This window comes from Papaver somniferum, chromosome 5, assembly GCF_003573695.1.
Source record: "Papaver somniferum cultivar HN1 chromosome 5, ASM357369v1, whole genome shotgun sequence".
NCBI lineage: Eukaryota > Viridiplantae > Streptophyta > Magnoliopsida > Ranunculales > Papaveraceae > Papaver > Papaver somniferum.
The window spans coordinates 173,594,683-173,615,137 of record NC_039362.1 but is presented as its reverse complement, the minus strand read 5'-3'; the positions used below and the strand labels follow the sequence as shown (position 1 = coordinate 173,615,137).

Sequence of the window (20,455 nt, the reverse complement as noted above, 5' to 3'; positions counted from 1 at the left end):
AAAATTCCAAGGCGCGGATTTTTAGATATGTTATATCCAAGTTGTGTTACTAATTATACCCCTGATGCATAACCTGTTATGCGGAAGCATAATCCGTCATGCATACATTTTTAATAATTTCATATAATTATGTGTGTCACGGAAATAATTATGGGTGTCACGGTACCTAAAATTAATTGTGGGCCTGACAATGAGAATATTATTTTTTTTGGATCTCCCCCTAATTTTCCCTATATAAATTGAAAGAATGGAAGAATACCAAACCCCTAGCTGAAACCCACCAAAGAAAAGGAACACAGAACAATAGACCCAAAAAGATAAGCCCAAAGCAATAGTTGGATTAGCGCGCGGGGTTTAAAAAGTAATGTTGCAAATCCCAATATTACATTAAAAGTATTAATCCCCTTGAAGCAGTCCAGACCTTTAGTGCCAGACCGATGAATCATGCATGTATTCTTCCACAAAGGCCTTATTTCTAGTTAGGGGAAACCGGATCTTGGAAACTGAAGAGGAATAAGAGATTAAACACAACCACAAAATCAAGAGATGTTTGAGCTAGAATGTATAGAAACAGGTGGAAGTTAGACATCAGAGCACTTAGTTTATACAACTGGAATAAATAGACGATTACAATCCAGTAAACTTGACTTGTAATCAGTTAAAATCTTGATAAATTTTCAACTAGTTTAGGAAGAATGTACTGAATACAGAATTAAGTGATAACACAATGAAAAATGTCAAATTAGTACAAGAGATTGATTTCTTATAATTGAATAGCTATCCGTATGATCCTAAATGAACTTGCGAAATCCGTGACTTTTGACAATTATGAATTTGATACTTCGAATTAGGTAGACACAAGTGGTAGGCGACTGAGAAGTAACGAAGAAGCTGCTGAGTCTGAAACAAAATAGAGAATCCCAAAAGAACCGATTAGAGATAGAAACCCACCAAATAAAATATGTAAACCACCAGAAGTTCTATAATGAAAATGATAGAAAACTAAAGAAATCAAACCTGCAACATAGCAAGAGAGGAAGAAACCAGATGTTCTTTTACCAAAATACTCTAAAGCAAACACAATACTAGCCAACAGATGAAGAGTCTGCAAATCAAAGTGAGATTATCAGAGATTAAATGACAAGAAGAAGAATTGATGTCAACTAAACGTAAATATTAGGATACCTGTGTTTAGATTCCTTATGAAAGTGAAAATATTGAGAGGACAAATCATTATGCTGATATAGGTTATAATTGTTGATGATTATGATTATCGATGATGTTGGTAAATCATCCATGGTTTTAATTTAATGATATATGGTGTTGATTTAGTACCGCCGAGGTGCACTTCTCCACTGCTTACAAGAAGAAGAGATCTGAAACTTCACTAGGTTTTCAGTCATAGTAGAAAGTCTTTATATAAATCGTGGTGGTGTTAATGGACGGTTAAGATTGTGCTTTCCATACACGTGGGCCAAGATTAAAGTTGACCCACATGTCAAAGTAGTCAACAGCTAAATTTTTTTTTTTTTTTTTTAAGCAAGAAGATATATATTAAATTAAAGTGAAAAATACTAGAACTTCCTATTATATGGGTTCAATATAGAAAAGCCCCACCAAATGGATCCTCCACTATCAATTCCATTTTTTCAAGATTTGTAACTCCTAGACCCAAAACTTTAGAATTCAGGGCTTGTTAATAAAGATTTTTTTTAATAATACCAAACATGCCCTTTTGTACTTATACCAATAAAATTAGTTATAGATTCCATTTTCCAGTTTCATTATTTTTCCATTCTCTCTCTCATTTGTTTTTGCACTCTCTCTCGGCCAGAAAACAGGAAGAGAAGAAACAACTTATTATCGAGATTTTTAGTAAAAAAACGATTTCAAAATCTTGATCTAAGATTTACAAACAAAGATCGTGATTATCTACACCTAAGTTCAACATCAACATCACTTGTCCCAAGAGATTCAGTGAAAATCAATGGAAAAGAAATGACAATTATCAACAGCAAATGAATCAAAAGATTCACGTACAAAAACAAATTGAACAGGTAAGTTTCTGTTTTCTTTAACATTTCAATTCAATAGCTTGATTTAATTCTTCGATTTTCAAATTTTTATTTCTGCAAAATGATTTTAAAAGCTTGATTTCAGCGTGAATATCTTATTGAACTCATAATTCGAGTCGGATCTGTTATCATCTCACCTTAATCTTACTGTTGAGAAGAAAATTTCGAAAAAATTTCAAGAAAAATTTCTAGGGTTCTTGAACAAAATTCGATAGATCTTTTAATTTTTTATCTCGATCGAAAATTGGTTTTCAGATTTGAAATTAGTGAATCATTATCTCTTTTACCCATCAATTTGATAAGAATTTGACATACTTTGATTTTCGAACTGATTTTTGCTCATCTCTAATGTTACCTGTTCTTAAAAGATTATTTTAATTCAATCCATATTTGCTTTGGTTGTTCAAATTTAAACAACATTGTGTAGTGTGATTTCAAGATTCAGATTATATATCTAATAGAAATTTTATGTCAATTTCGTCATCAGCTAATATCTTCTGTAGAGTGCTGTCAAATCAAATAAAACTAAGCTAAAGAATAAAGAGATGGAAGGAAAAGTTGAATCGGAAGTGATTGTACAGGTAAAATGGATTAGGTTACTAAATTGTGGCTTGTGTAAAGTTCTTATGGTTCCAGCATGAAGTGTTTGCTTAATGTCATAACAACTTATTATGTGTTGCAGTTGTAGGGTTAATGCATCGGTTTTCTCGTGAACTTTTTCAGGTTTGATTGAATTTTTTTAGTGTTTTATATGTTTTGAAATTGGTGCTTCAAATATGTTGTTGAGTATGGAAAATGTATGTTGTTCATACAAGATACAGCTGTGCAGCCGAGGAGTCGTGAAAATGGGGGTTCTGGTGGAGAAAAAGTCGATGAACAGAGTGAAGCAATCACGTTTGATCACGTTGCAGGATTCGACGAGGCTAAAGAGTAATTGGAAGATATAATGGTATGCCTAAGAACTTTCTTTATGGGTTCCATAGACTGTAAAAGAAGTTACACTAGCAGTTGTTAATTATATACGATGCAAATAGTATATTACATTTTTCAGTTGATTGAGAGTCATTTGATCTTATTTTTTGAGTAGAATTTACTGTTTAAAAATCGCAAGTAGCTCTATGTGATGTCCTTGTTTCTAGCACTGATGATGTTAACATATATGCTCTGAGTACACAAGGCGTATTGATGTGTAACTATAGATTACACAAGCCATATGGATGTGTAAATTTTTATTACACAAGCGCTATGGATGTGTAACTGCAAATTACACAAGCCATATGCATGTGTAACTTCCATTTATAAAGCAGATTGTATCAACTGGATTTTGTGTTGTTTTGTGCATGTCAAAGGAATGCTGATGTAGGTCTTAAAGTTCGTACTTCAGCAGACTTGAGTGTTGAAGTTTCAGCAACAATCTTGCTCAACCAGATAAGTTTCATCAAGAATCTTGCTCAACAATCTTGGTTCTAATAGAGCTAAACTTGACACGACAACTGATATGCTAATCGCAGGTTCAATAGAGATAAACTTGATGTTAAAATTTTCTATGACCTTACTGTGGTTGAAATGGTAAATTATTACTGCTGAATATATCGTTTAATGGGTTTTTGTTTAACTGTTGGATACATGTTTATCATCAGTTTGAGCAATTAAATCCAATAATTTTTTTTGTTTCAGTGCCTGGTTATGTTTGAATAGGTGTTAAAGAAATAATAGTGTTGTCTAGGAAGATTTATTTTGTGCTTTATTTTGAATAGTATATTTCTGACTTTTGGCTATATGAACAGTATCAAAATTGGCCAATTTGGGTGAAATATCCAAATTGGCCAAAAGTCAGAAATATATTTCACCCAGGAAAATTAAAATAAAAAAATATATGTTACCTAAAATACCCACGAACTTTTTAAACTCTTCTTTTCAAAGAGACTCCTCGTCCCTGAGCTCCGGAGAATTCCTCACCTGCAGAATTCGATCGAAAATTCAGAGCTTGTGTATTCTTTTTTTCATATCTGGTTGATCAATCATGGTGATTAACGATTCTTGAATCGAAGATTATATTACTCCACTTTCAAGTCATCTAATATCATCAACAACCAGTAACACAAATCAGTAAGTTTCAAGTTTCAATTAATCCAATTTTGATTTCGTTTTTGTCTAATTCTTTGTGCATATCTGGATATGTCGATTTTGAAGTTTCTTTATCAATTATTATGGGATTTTTGACTATCTTTTGGTTTTAGTTGTTGATTTTGATTATCTAGGGTTATACTAATAACCAATTATCTTTTGGTTTTAGTTGGTTCATGTAAACGTGATTATTTGTTTATATCCAATCGATTGATTGTTTAAACCTGCTGAAACAATATACACAGATTCAAACCAAATTGATTAAAGTGATAACAAAAAATGGGCTAGATGATGGATGAAACTAGATGTTAACTGAGATATGAAACTAGATGATGGATGAACTGAGAGATAACCAAATTTCGGTGTTTTGATGTGAACTGAGAGATGGCTATATGATGGATGAACTGAGTGATAACCAAATTTCATTGTTTTGATGTGAACTGAGAGATTGCTATATCATGGATGAACTGATTGATAACTAAATTTCATTTTTTTGATGTGAACTGAGAGATGAAACAAGATGATGGATGAACTTAGGTCTGCAATTTGTTTTCTAAAATATTAATCTATTTGGTACTCAATTTCATCCATCATCTGGTTTCATCTAAAAATGGACTTTTGGAGATGCTTTTTTACTTTTGGTGTCTTTTTCAACTAGTCATTCAGATGTGGTTACTGAAAAAGATATGCGTATACATTTAAATACATAGTGATATATACAAAAAAAAATGGTAAATAGTAGTATGTCAAAGTGAAAGCTAGGCCTTACATTGTATGGATTCATCATACACTTCAGTTATAGAGTTGTTGCAGAACATGGTGATAAGGTAGTCTGTCTGCCATTTAGAGGAGCTTCAATTGTACATTCAGATTCATAAGATTTGTTTTATATATTTATTGTAGATGGATCGTCATTTTCTTTGTGTGGTTATCCGTGGGACGGATGCATGTCCATACCATGTTAATGTGAAGTCAACAGTTGATGAGTTGAAGTCGCATGTTTGTTCTTATTGGAATAACATTTCACCGGACTCAATTCAGTTTGTATTTGACTATGAGGGAAGAAGCAATGTTGTTGACAGTGATGTGAATCTTTGTTCTTTCTTGTCATTGTGTATTGTTAACCAGTTGTCATTCTTGGAGCTTCGTTTATTTGAACGTGTTCCTCTTCGTGCTCCTGATTTTGTTCGTGAACCTACTACGAGCGAGTTTCGTTTAGCACCAGACCCTAGCAGAGATCAGTTGGTTAATCCTTGTCATCTTCTGAGCAGCAGTAGAATGAGCGAGTTTCGTTTAGCACCAGACCCTAGCATAGCTCAGTTGGTTAATCCTTGTTATATTCCGAGAAGAAGTAGAATGAGCGAGTTTCGTTTAGTACCAGACCCTAGCAGAGCTCAGTTGGTTAATCCTTGTCATATTCCGAGCAGCAGTAAATTTACTCCTACAGCTACAATGACGGAGTTGCTTTTAGCTCAGTCACCTATTCCTTCCTCTCAAGAGCTTGTTTCTTCTCAAGATATCCCCATGTCTCAAGAACGTACATACAATGGAAAGTTGGCAATTAAAAGATCTTGCAAGGCGGCTGAATGGGAGTTTATTATAAAGTTGTTGGTCAAGATTTTTATGGAGGACGAGATGAAGCTCGTCTTGTTGTTGAGAAATATAACCATTTTTTTGGTCGCAGGGTGAGAATCGTCAAGAACAATCCAGAACGATATACGGTGGAATGTTATTACAAGGAGAAATTGGAATGCGACTGGATGTTCCATGCAGCTCCCAAGACTTCCAATGTGAAGGGTTACTTATTCCTCAAGGCCTATAACGGGGGACATAAATGTTGTGCTGGTTATAGTGATGGAACAAAGGCTGATCCGGTTACGCGCGAACTTATCAAGAGTTTGATATTTGAACAGAATCCCAACAAGAAAGCCAGGGATATTGTTAGAGAACTCAAAAGTGATTATGGGTTGGAAGTGAGCTACGATCAGGCGCATGCTGGGAAAGAATTATGTTTCAAGGAATTGTATGGCGAGGACATTAAATCATACACTGACTTGAGATGGTGGTGTGAAGCCGTGAAGAAACACGATCCAGGTAGTAGGGCCGATTTAGTTGTTGAAGGTTGCGAGTTTAAGAGTTTGTTCTTAGCCTTCGATGCTTGCATCTCTGGTTTCGAATATTGTCGCCCGGTACTGTTCTTGGATGCAACTTTCCTAACTGGAAAATTTAGGGGTTGTCTTATGGCGGCTACCGGGAAGAATGCGAATAATGGTACGTCTTCTTTTATTTTTGATGTCATAAAAAAAAAATTATGTCATATTATCACTGGATGAAACCGGTTTCATCCTTAACTGGTGAAGTCAGACTAGAGAATGAAACTAGTTTCATTCTGTACAATAGCAGTTTCAGTCAGTTTGATATGATTTTTTCTTTTTGTGTTTGTTTTGTGTCTGTAGGAATATTTCCTCTGGCATATGGTATCGTATCAGCTGAAACTGTTGAGAATTGGCATTGGTTCTTGAAGAAACTAGAATCTATCTTGGGTCCTCGTGTACTAAATTTTATTTCGGATCGCCATGAGGGTTTGATCCAAGGGATTCGTGATTTTTTTCCCAACTTTCTATCATGCTTGGTGTTACCAGCATTTGAAGAATAATGTCCGCGGTAAGACCAACAAGAAAAAGGGAGAGCATTGTTCTGCGATGGGTTTGTTCAAAGAATTTTTCTATTCATCGACTCATGAAGGCTTTGATCAGGGTATGCAAAAGTTGAAGGATATGGGATGTGATGGTCTTCACAAATTCTTGAGTGGGATTCCAGTGGAATGTTGATCCAATGAACATTGTCTGGGATGTCGTTACAACGACATGTGTTCAAACATTGCAGAGTCCTTTAACTCTTGGATCAAGGAAGCAAAAGGTATGCCTATTGCAACACTTGTTAACTGGATCAGACTTAAAATTATGTAACAGATGAGTACAAGGAAGAGTAAGGGGGCGACGTATAAAGGATTCATTTGTCCCAGGCTAGAGAAAAAAGTGTTGGCTTCCATTCGTGCTGGTGTCCAGTGGAGAATAACCAAGTCTGGTGACATGGAGTGGGAAGTTTTTGATGGAAAGCACACGCATGCTGTTAATATTGCGAAGTTTCAGTGCAGCTATAGGGTTTGGTTTACTGAGCAGTTCCCTTGTGATCCCGCTATTGCGTGTATGCATTCAAATAACATCAATATATACGAGTACATTAATCCGTATTTCAGCATTGCTAGCTTCTGTGCTTCGTATGATCATCCTATCAAGCCCATTCCTGATTACGACAAGCCTATTGATGTTGCTACTGGAGATCTCGTGAACCCACCAACTGTCGTAGGAAAAAAACATGGTAGTCCGAAGAAGAAGCGGATTACTAACACAGGTAGTGCAAGTTTCAAGAGACCAATTACGTGCGGTAACTGCCATACTCAGGCACATCATAACAAGACGACGTGTCCTCATCCTCCTGCGAAAAAGCAACGTTAAGTACCTGCTTAAGAACATCTCCAGCCTTCATTTCTTCTGTGCAGCTTTTTACCATGATATCTTTTATTAGCTTTTTACCATGATATCTTTATTAGTTTATTCTCTCTGCAGCCTCTTGTTGCACATTTAAGATTCATTTACCTTGAATTATATTTTTGCAACTAGTATTTACCTTGGATTGTTTCTTTTGTTCATAAAAATATATCTTATGGAATTATTTTTTCAAGTATTTCTCTTCATTTTTATAGGATATATCTTTTAGTATTATGTTGATTGTTTAATTGTACATTCCCTTCAGTTTTTCACTGTAAAATTTGAATGTTTGCAAATATTCAAATTTAATTATACAGGATGTAACCAATTTCATCCTGCCTATTCTGAAAAAAATGAGATTTTTGGCCAGGATGAAACTGGATTTCATCCATCACATATGGACAGAAAAACTATTTTTTGTCAACCTGCACACTCTGAAAACAGTTTTTATACAGGCTTTGATGTAACCAGTTTCATCCAAGCCTGGTTACAATCTGACAAGAAAATTGAAGTTTTATACAGGCTAGGATGTAACCAGTTTCATCCAAGCCTGGTTACATTTTCAACCTGCAAATTTGATCATTTCTGGCTAACATATTCAAACACAACCATCATGAAATTGAAGTATAGGCATTTTTCAGTAAAAGATTTTATAATTTAATTAAGACGAATCCACGGATCACAACTGTATGCGAAGACATAGTTCAACAAAAAAAAAGTACTACCAAATGAACCACATTAATAAAAAATTTCTAAACAACCTAAACACATCAAACTTTCCACCAGCTATTCTCATCAGTTAGGATTTCATATGCCAGATTGATTCGTCTTGTGCCCATCTCCTCTCCAATAGTATCTTTGCCTTCAAAGGAGTAACCGTATGTCATTGCCCATTCCATGTAGTAGATAACATACATCATCGAATCATCACTGCAAGACAAAAGATTATGTAATGTCAGTTTAACGATCTGGAAAAAAAATGTAATGTCGGTTCAAACTTCGTTTCAGTTTGTATGTTATAATCTCAGTTCAAAGAGTTAACGACCTACCTTTCGCACTGTTGTGGACAATCTGATTGAACGACAACATCAACGTCATCCATACTAGTACTTTGAATTTGAACTTGAAAGAGATGATTTATTCTTTCCGCCATCATTTGAGCTTCTTTTAAATAGTTTGAAGAACCTATGCGAGAATTGTAGTGTGTCCAAGTTCTTCCATGGATGTCAAGGTGAAGCAATGTGAAATGTTCTTTCTCATTCAGCATTGGGATGAACAAGTGTTGCGTTTTGACATCAATCTTTTGTAGTTCAACATTTATCATTTTTGCAGCGTCCAACTCATCTCCCGCAATGACATCAGCCTGAATACAAATTTGAATCAAAACCAGTTAATCCATATTTTTTAAATGAATGAAACTCAATTACATCATGTCATTAATGTTAGATGAAAACCAGTTTCTGCAGGTATCATATGAAACCCAGTTACATCTTATATATAATAGCTAGATGAAACTCAGTTTTATCCTACACTAGTGAGAGAATTATATTTCAAGCAACAGATGCAAGCCAGGTACATCCTACACTAACTTAAAAGTTATATGAAAACAAATTGCAGACCTAAGTTCATTCATTTTAAAATGTAGTATTCAAAATGTTTACCCATGCAAGCGCGCTGAGAAAGATTGACTTGGAGTACCCTTTGGTATCACCGCCATATTGAAACAATTGTCTCCATTTTTAGATTTTAAACTCCAAAATAGTGTTCACCAATGGCTGATTGAAAACAAGTTTCTGGATGTGTTCTTCACTGATACATACACCTCCATTGGACTTCCAAACGCAGTCGCTGCATTTAAACAAGTTCATATAATTTAATATAAACTTAGCAGTACTTTTACAGAAATAAGAAAAGTAGAATGAAAAAAAACAACAAAAGAATGCGGATACGTACCTTACTTTTCCAGTTACAAAGTACTCCTTTATTAACTTCTCTTCAGCTTGTCTTATTCCGCTCATCAAGTAATTTTTCCACGGCTTGTTTTTCCTTGTTAACTTCCTCAACTTATCGTCCTTCTGCTTCTTATCTGCACGCTCATCATCATCTGATACAAACTTGTTATTTCTAGCCCTTTTATATACGTTCTTCACTCTATTCTCAAGCGATCCAATAACTGCCAGAGGTTCTGCTGCGATAATTTCTTTTTGGTTGATTTCTGATGCAAGAACTGGTGCTAGAGGTTCTTCTCTAGGAACTGGTGTTACAGGTTCTGCTTCGGGAATATTGTCAGCTTCCTCCACAGGTTTGTTCATCTCTTGAGTGATGTCGTCTTTAGGAACATCCTCCTCCACAGGTTTATTCATCTCTTGAGTGATGTTAAGCTTGAAATAGTCTTCAGGTATGGTGTAAAGAACAATCTCTTGAGAGGAAGATTTTTGAGTTCCCGGTTGAGGCTTGAGTTGCGCTTTCAAGGCTTCCACTTCACTTTGCAAGTCTGAGATTGTCTTATCCTTTGCTTCAGACTCAGCCTCCTTTTCTTCCAACTATGTATTCCTTGCTTCCAACTCGTCATTCAAGTGACGGATAATCTTGTCCTTATCAGCTAGTTCATTCTACAACTTGGAAACATCATTTTCATCTGTGTTTTCTTCTTCATCACCAAACAAGCATAGTTGTTTCTCCTCTTGACTCCAGCTACCAACAAAGTCAACAACCTCCAAACACATAAAATTTATCATAACACATGATGTAACTGGGTTTCATCCACTAATAACACAGGATGAAACTTGGTAGATAATGTGTTTCATCATTTTATAACATAAGATGTAACTGGTTTCATCCAGTTATAATAGGGGATAGAATTTTAAAAATGAATCTAAACAACATCAACACATGATTTAACTGGATTCATCCAGTTATAATAACAACAAGATTTTTACCTCACTGCTTGAAAAAGTTTCAAGCTTCCCCTCAATTTCGCAAGATACTTTATACAAGTCCCATCTTGCAAACCTTGGCCATGAATCACTGTTGTCTTTCCTGTTAATGCCTTTCATTTGCTCAAAAATACATAACTGCAAAAACAAAAATATATTCAAAAGATAATATATAAGATGTTACTCACTGCATGATACATTTAACGTAAGAAAAAAATATATTCAAAAGATAGAAGACGATACTCACCAGCAAATAGAAGCTGCAACCATTGATAGAGTATGGTGTCTCGTATACAGCTTTAACACTTTGCATTAAATGCTCGTGAATGAGATCGGGCCAAGATACTTTGTTAATGGTGTCGATTGATTGTAGGCAGTTCAAATACTTGTAGTGGACATACATACCTCCAGTGTTTATGAAGAATACTGTACATAACATGAACATCAACAAAAGTTTCGCCAAGTCTTCTTCTGTTCCTTCTTTATTCATAGCAGTATGTATTCCTTCGACAATGTATTTCTTATCCAACTTGTCCCCAGTATTCTTCTCTTTCCTTTTCTTCTCTTTGGCTCCAGCCTTCTTCTTTTCATCTTTCTTTTTCTCCTCTTCATCCCTTCTCTTTGGCTCAAGAAAGTACTTTTTGTAAAATTCAAAAGTTTTCAAACTTGGGTATTTTTTTGGTCCATAAAGTTTCTTATCTTGTTCACTCATACGTATTCTCTGCATTTTGAAAATAACAGCAAGATGATTTGCATCGGTCTTGAAAACTTTATCACCAATCTTGAATGCCAACTATTTCGGGTAAAAATTTCTTATGATGAACTCTAATGCCCTTGGAGCTTTGCTACATTCAGCCTTGCCCACCTTACCTTGTTTGATCGCCTCAATAAAGTTCCAGAATTTAGTCTTCCTTAACACAGCCTCTTGTTCTTCAGTAAATACCAATTTTTCCAGCACTTCAACTGTCGGTTTCAGGTTTGATCGGAACGTTTTCTTCCCTTCCTTTTTCTCTAACTTGTCTTCATCCATTTAGGCATCCACAAGTTCCATATCCCCTGTGCTAGACTCTCCTCCCACTTTCACATCATGCTTATTCTTGGATGTAATTTCAGCAACAGCACTCTTCTTACTTTTCTTTCTACCGCTTCCTGCAACAATTTGGATGAAACCAAGTTTCAGCAGGTTTCAGAATAACTGATTTATGGCATGAAGCTAAAATAGGACCTAACTTTAATACAGATCTTCAAAAGTTAACTTTAAAAAGTAGCAAAATCCTGGATGTATCTGAATTCATCCAGTCTTAGTCTGCTGAAACAACATACACTGCAAACTAAACCTGGATGAAATCAGTTTCATAATAGTGTAAACCTGCTGAAACATTTGATATAACCAGATTCAATCCAAGATGAAAACCAAATTACATCCAATCTCACTTCAAGCAATTTAACAATTAAAAACAATTGAATAACAAGATGCAAACCCATTTAATCATTCATTTAATACCACTAACAAGTCATTTACATTCTAACTTAAAATTTGATGAAACCCAGTTTCAAACACCTGCTGAGCATCACTTCGTAGCCAAATGCAAACCCAATTTCGTTCAATCCATAACATAGATTTTCATACATCCCATTCACAACATCCTAATAGTCTTATATTACCCGCAGATGTATCTATAAACCTGAACGAAACTGGTTTCATCCAGTTTTAATCTTCTGAAACAATATACAATGTAGATTAACACTCGATGAAACCAGTTACATCCTAGTTTAAACCTGTTGAAACAAATCAGATACCCAGATAGCCCAATTTCGCTTCAACCAATTTCACAGTGGAAATACTTAAATAACCAGATGCAACCTAGTTTCATCCAATTAAAATGAAAATAAAACAAGCAATTCAACATATTAATCTAATTGAAATGAAAATAATAACAACAAATTCAACAAATTAATCATGCAATTCTGAAATTAAGAAAAACAGAGTTAGGGTTTGAAAAATTACGAGTTCTAGGAGACATTCTGTGGATCGATTCTGAAACCCTAACTCTTCCAATAAACTGAAATAATTGGAACCCTAATTCTCAGAAAACCCTCTTTTAGTGTTGATGGTGTTTTAACAGACTGTGGATGAAACAAATTTCTGGTAGTGTTGATGGTGGTGAACCGGTTGATGAAACTGATTTCTGTTGGTGATGATTGTTAGTAGATGGTGGAGGAAAATGAGTTTCTGGTAGTGAAGATTGTTAGCAGATGGTGGATGAAACTAGTTTCTGGTGTGGGGAGACGGTGGAGGAGTTTGAAAACTCACAGAGTTTTTCAGAAGAAGAAGATGAACTTGGGGTTCAGTTTTTTGTTGAAGAGGGACGAGTACGAGGTTGTTTTGATAAAAGAGTGAAGGAGAATGTGGTGGGCGAACGGTTACACAAGGGTAGTACCGTCTATTTGACCCAGAAAGATTCTTTTGGACATTTGACCCAGGCCTAATTCTAACTGTCCATATGGCCTAGAAAACTCGTCATTTTGGCTATATAGCCCATTTTCTGTTTCTAGAATGTGTATCTGCTAGTTACACATGCTTTTAGGATGTGGAGTTCATTGAGACAGGAACTTAGTCCTGGATATGTACTATGTGGCTGGTCGTACCTTGCTTGATGCAGATTTTTGTCCTCATGAATTGTATGTGCTTCCTGAGGAAACACCAAAGCCCGGCCTTATCTTGGGAGACTTAACTCACCGGAAAACGGACGGCTAATCACCGCCCGATAAAACCCAAACCCAATGAGCTTTTGGAAAAACTGGTCACTGATTTCAACTTACGGTACCTACATTTTTTTCCCCAGCAATATCTAGGCTATACGGCTTTGGGAGAGCCTTTAGTCCTTTCACACAGGCCCCGAGGCAAAACAAAAAATTTAGAGTTAACACGTTTAATTTGGTAAGGATTCTTTTCCAGATAAAAATTTGGTCTCAACTATGTATGCATTCGTTATAAAAATGATGTCTAACTATCAATTAAACCATTCATGTTACCATGTGGAAGAAGAGATATCAACGTCCAAAGTGGCAGATTTTTGGTACGTAATGGCAGATGGAGGATTATAATCAGAGCAAATCCTAATGCTGAGGTCATGGTGGATCTAAATGACATATTATCACTTTTAAGGAATGCTCCTTTTGTGCTTCAATTAATGATATGTTGAATACTCATCCAAAGCAGGATATATCTGGCAGATGCAACAACTTCATGCTAATGGGAGCTCATCTCTCAAATATGTCAGGAGAAAAATGTGCCTCCCAAAGCCCAATTGTTCATTTGGTTTGCAATTCATAATGCAATATCAACTATTGATAATCTCAACAGGAGAGTCTGTCAGATATGGGATTTTATTAGGGTTTCTAAATCCATAAAAGTGTTTATATAATCACATAGGGTGTTGATAAACGGTTGAGATTGTGTCTTTGATAACGTGAACGGTTCGATGCATTTGGAGTCGGTCAATGCTGTAATGTTGACCTACATAAAAAGTAGTCAACCAACAGATATAATGATAAAAAGTAGTCAGTCATAAGCTGATTGCAAAGATGGGCTGAGTAGCACATGGCTTACTGATTAGTTTTGTGAGACAAGATTTCACGTGCACTCTCTAGCGAGGCTGTTGCACATGATATTCTAATTTCCTTCATTGATTTTATTTGGAGATGGAATTTTTTAACAGGTTGGAAGGCTTTAAAAGAGAAGCACAATGCATGAGATGCCGTCAATCGTAGAAATTAGTTCACTACGCTGCGATCATAGGGATGGTTCGATTTTCGAGGACGAAAATATATAAGGTGGGGAGAATGTAAAGACCCTGTAGCTCGTCAACGCTATTAGACCAATCAAGTGTCGATTTAGCCGATAATAACTCGATTAGTTTAACATGAACGTTCGTTAATAAGAATTAAACTAATAACGATCTAGCTACGAAACTAGCACCGTTGAATGGGTCTCGGGAAGTTGTGCAGAATGGACTACTCGAGCGTGTATCATCAGATTATTATGAAGGGTAGAATCGTCATTTTGACCTTAACCGCCTGGTTGCCCTTATCCGTTTCTCGGGTGCTATTAGCAATTCTAGTCAACCTTATCCCTAGTCGAGTAGATAAACTCGATCCCTTCTTTCTCTTTCATTCTTATTTTTTTTTCTTCTTGTTTCTTCTTTTTTTTTTTTCGTTTTTCTTTCTTTGTTCTTCCTCTCCGGCTGATTTATGTGCTTTCAGATGAGATATTCCATTGATGTTGTCGCATAGATGATGATGGAGGTGTTGGTTTTGTGAAATTCGAGAAGAAACGATGAATCGAAGAGAATTTAGAAGTTAGGGTTTCTGTGAGATGAAGTTACGGAGGATTCATGCGAAATTGAGTATGGAATTGATTGATTAAAGTTGGGTTTTAAGAATACAACGATGATTATATCACTGATTTGGAGATTTGATTATAGAGATGCTTATATTTCGAGAGATTGATAATTAGGTTTGAGAGAAGAACTCAAAGAATGTTTAGAAGATGAAATTAGATTCGCGGGAGAAGGATTATAGATGGGTATGACATGAAATAGGGATACAGTGGAAGAATCACTAGAATCAGAGATTAGGGTTCTTAACAGAATTGGGATTTAGGGTTCTTGAGTTTGGGCTGCAGATGGAAAAGACGAGACTCATGTTGAATGGAATAAGAAGACTTCATAGTTGGTAGATAAGGTAATTGTTCTTCTCTGTGATTTTAGTTAAGTTATGCAATTCATGTTATTGAGTTTTTGGATTGTCCATAGATAAAGAATAGGGATGAGTCTACTATGAAATGTGGAGTTATGAATCACTGGTAGTGATAATATAAATTGGTATGTGTTGGGCTGGTGCAAGGATAATCTGATGAGGGTCACAAAATGAATGTGTACGACTGGGAGTTTATTTGTGATCGTGTTTGTAATGGCAGTTGGAGGCGGAGTTGGAGTCATTCTAAACATTGTGTTGGTATGCCATTTTCGTACTAGTTCCAAATGCGTCGCCTCTAATTGTCGATTAAGCCAGTGCATATCATTGAGTTGATTTCGCATCTCATCCTCACTTGCAATGACATTGTAGTAAGGATAATCACGTTCCATACTTTGGGAAACAAAGGGGATCGTGGTTACCTCACCTTGTGAAGTAATATTTTTCATCTCCCAACGAATTTCATGCATATTTGACGAGGATGATGAAGAACTTGCACTCGTCCTGGGATAAGACATAAAGCTTGGCTCTTCTAGAGGTGGTTGGCTAGGAATGATATTTGGATTATGGGACATATTTGATAACCCTGGGAAATCAACCCCATAGACGTGCATACCATGTGTCCAAATCACAGGCTTCATAATTGAGTTGTACCAGCTGGCATATTGCGCATCGTTGAAAACCTCCCTTGTATTTAGTTCATAACTCTCCCAATCGGTTACTCTCAACTGATAAAAATATGATGTAGAGGTTTTCATCTGTTGTGGTGGGTTAATTGCAATTACAAGTATACCTCGTAGTTGGTACTGCACTCTTTCTCCCAGATACCAAAGCCCTCTTCCTGATTCCGGACTGTAAAGAACAACTCTACGAGAAGAATAATCAAGAATACGTACTCCAACCGCTTCATTGTACTGAGGATAATGAACGTAAGGGCGAACAACTACGTTGTTGTGGTTCCGAGTCATCTGTTGTACTCTCTGCAGAAAATTGCAACCATAGACGTCCACCCCAGTGTTCTTCTCCATGTTGGTCTTCGTATACAAGTCAAACATTGGAAATCTATATGTCCCATCTTTTAGGGTTGGTTTACCAAGACGGAAGTAGATATACCACCAATACTGCAAATTACTCCATAATTTTAGTATATTAACTAAATAATCCACATTTGTTCATAAATTTAAAAATAATAATTTTGATATTTGCCTCTATGATAAACCAAATACCAGTGATGTTTTTATCGCCCGTGGACGCTTTATCCAGCGCAAAGTACAATTCTCCTAAAATTTCAGACCCCCAGTCATAATCTGGTGCTTTGTCGAGATCTTGTAATGCTTTAAACTAACCAACATGACCAACAGAAGTTGAGTTTGGAAAGAAGACCTGACCCAATACCCATAAGATAAACAATCTTTCGAGTTCATCATAGTCATCTACATCTTCTGGGTTTTTGGGTTTCATTAGGAAACTCTTCAAGGCCGAACATTTAATCCCTTTTCCTTTCAGACTTTTATCAATAGAGATATCCGATTCCATAAACGAGGAACAACTCAACTCCCATTTACTATTTAAGATCCATTCGTTTTAGTTGAATGGTAGCGGGTCTCCACTTCCACTTGGGATCCCACAAATGAAATACAAATCAAGGGGAGTAATTCCTATTACAAGTATAACATCAACTATGATTAATCCTTTCGATTATTTAATTATTTAAATTTTTTAATTTAAGTTAACTTAAAAGAAACTTACCAATTTCGAAATCCAGAAAATGAAATGTGTGCGCCGTCTTGCACCACCTTTCTACCACTGTTTTTGGAATTATTTTTGTTATGTAATCTAGGCTTTATACTGTAAAGCGCACGCCAAGGATATCTGTCAACCCTTTCTCGGACGGCTGGCGGTAAACAAAGATAAACAACATTTAATTATGAAAATCCACCTCTCGTGACATGATATTCCTCATATCGTTCATAATGCCCCTACACATGACCTGGTACTAATAATGGAGCAGCAACTGGGATTGGATTATTAAACTCTTCTTCTCGATTTTGAGAAAAATCTACATTTGTGTGAGGCAACGATAACGATTCACCTTTTCGATCTCTTTTATTCTTTATGTGGTTTATCTCTCTTCTGGCTAAATGCATATCGTAGTCGAAATATTTTATTTTGGAAGAGTTTTAGAAGAAGGAAATGGAAGTGGTGTGAAATGTTGTGACTGAAAATGAAATCAGTAGAGGGAATTTATAGGCAAAGAACTCGGACGTTGGAGTTATAGGCATTAGGGATCCGACAGTTGGAGTCTTCGTTCCTAACACCCGCGACAGCATCCCGAACTTTGGCGTCAGCGTCTCTGTCGCCCAAGTCATTTGTCCGAACGCCCAAATCAGCGGTTATTTCGGCGTCTGTTTGCCAAGCGCCCAGTGGTTTTCCATAGTGGAAAACCAAGTTTGGCCATCCACCTGGCTGAACAAAATTTTGTTTTTGGCCATTGCCATAGGAATTTCCCTCACCGGCCAATACGCCACCGCCACCAAAACTTAAAACCTGAATTTTGGGTGGAGTTTGAATCAGTCACCGGGGCAACTCACCGATTCAAATACTCTCATTATTCTAGAACTTTACTTATAGAGTCAGCAGTTAGAACATTCAACTAGCAATAGCTAAAAGCCTGAATCAAAAACATACATACATTGAAACTTCTGATTTGAGAAAAAACATTCGACTAAACTAAACACAAATATAACTCTTTAACCTTAGAACCTACAATCTAAAATTAAAAGATAAAAATAAGTAATTAAAACCTTAAAGACTGTTATAGTGGGAGAAATAAGATGGGATCCCCGCAAGAGTTATACTAGAGGAAGATCCTGAAATCAAATGAAAATTAGAAGAGATGAAATGAGAATAGGAAATGATATACGAATAGACCCCAAGAAATTAAGTAATTAAGGTAATTTGAAGAACTGATACATAATTAAAAATAAATAAAAATACTTTGGATCAGCTTCCCAATGGAAGTGAAAATGTTGAGAGGAGATATCATTGTGCTGAGAGAAGTTATAATTGTTGATGATGAAGATCGATGGTGTTGATAAATCATCCATGGTTTTGATTTGATGATCATAAATCTAACTAATAGATCCTAGATCTGTTGTTGTGTTGATTTACTATGCTTTTCTCTCCGCCGAATTTCACTTCAACTGCTTGAAGGGAAATATGGGTTTTTATCCTTACAAAATCTTTATATAGTCAAAGGGTGTTGATAGACGGCTAAGATTACTGTCAAAAAAAAAAAAGATAGACACGTAGATTAAGGTTTTATACACGTTTGAGGGTTTTGAACAGGATGATGATGAGTCTTCAGGACTCAAGAGGGGTACATGACTAAAAAGAATGAAAAGCTACTACGTTAGTTACTTGCAACCATGGATGGTCGATTTAGTTGGTCGAATATGCAAAAAATAAAATTTAAACATTCAAAATGGATTGAGTTCATACTTGATAAGTAAGATCAACCAGGGATTTTTCCGGAATGGCGTTGCCACTGTATAGACAGTTCCAATGAGGGAACTGAGATGGCCCATGTTGGTTATTCTTTTCTCAGGTTGAAAAAAAAAAAAGACGTCTTTGAAAGAAATGCATGGAATTCGTTTAGTCCATTCTATCACATAGGCTCCATAAAAAACAACATGGTTTAATACAAATGCATGAAATGCAATGCTTTAAGTTGCAAAAACAATGGATAATTGAGAAAACAACATGGTTGAGAGGGAAATTACTGTGGTTTAAAAGTTGGTAAATTAAGAGAGGTTGAGCTAAAAAATTTGTTGGCAAATTCTGATTGCAGTTTTTCCAGCTTAGAAAGAAATATAGATCAAGGCCAAATTGGCAAAAGTTGAGGTTGATGATTAAGTTGGTATATACTGAAACTGGTACAAGTCATGCATCTGAGCAACTAGTTTATACAATTGGAATAACTCGAGCTATTTCATTTGAGAGAAGTCAACAGAAATATGAGATGAAGAAAATGATTTTGTGAATCACATTGAAAATTTGGTTGATCCGCTTAGTTCAATCGGACTAGTTATTATTCCATCAAGATCACCTCCAGACTACAGTTATGCATCAATCGGACTAGTTATCCATCAAAATCACCTACAGTTATGCATCAATCGGACTACTAAGACGATTTATAATCCAAAGTGATGGAAACCGTAAACTGCAGTGAAACCAAGTTGTTTGCCATTAATATTCGTATTAGATGGCACTTACTGATAGCCACCTTCCAACCACAACTCAACTAATAGAATTAACAAATGACAAGCATTGCCATATAAACCTTTTCATGCTTTGAGACCAATACACACACTCAAAAGAGACATTTCGGAAGGGCTGAAGCCTGAAGTAACCTTTTCTTAAGTTAGTCGCTACAATACAATCACTCACTTGTTAAGGTTTCAAATTTGACAAGAAAATTATTCTGGCTAAATTTTTTGGGCAAGTTCGGATGGTGAAGTTTATAGATTAAGATTGTGTAGAATTTGTTTGATTGATCGACTAATTGATAAAGAAATTGGAAGGGGAAATCAGTCGGAACTGATGCAACTGGATCACTTAGTTCACTTGTTTATAGATAGACAATGACAGCCCAGTGATAACCTTCTTTTTAACACAAAATCTGATTGCAATTGTTCCTAGGCTTCTTAGAAAAAAATCAAAATAAAAAAATGGGGTTGTGTTTTGTCGCACTACCAGACCCGTCACCATAGTCATTATCCAATCTAATATATGAGGTTTTCACCCCTACATTTTTTAGACTGATTGCTTACAACACATCCTAACATTCTGATTAGCATGCCTTAATCAAGTTTGTTAGAATTTGCATGCCTTAAAAGTTCATCTGGAGGCATCTAAGCAAGAGGAATACGTCTTGAATCGCACATTCAACACGATATATGCAATCTAATCAGGTACCAAACATCCATTCAAAATTACTACATTTTGT

At 35.8% G+C, this 20,455-nt stretch overlaps 1 long non-coding RNA gene across 1 annotated transcript; it reads right to left on the bottom strand.

Annotated features, from left to right (window-relative positions):
- Positions 1-611: 611 nt before the first annotated feature.
- Positions 612-1,371, bottom strand: LOC113278171. Its single transcript, XR_003325341.1, has 3 exons — positions 1,186-1,371; positions 1,018-1,105; positions 612-900 (listed from the first exon to the last, which is right to left on the bottom strand). It is a non-coding gene; the product is annotated as an uncharacterized LOC113278171 (long non-coding RNA).
- Positions 1,372-20,455: the final 19,084 nt, after the last annotated feature.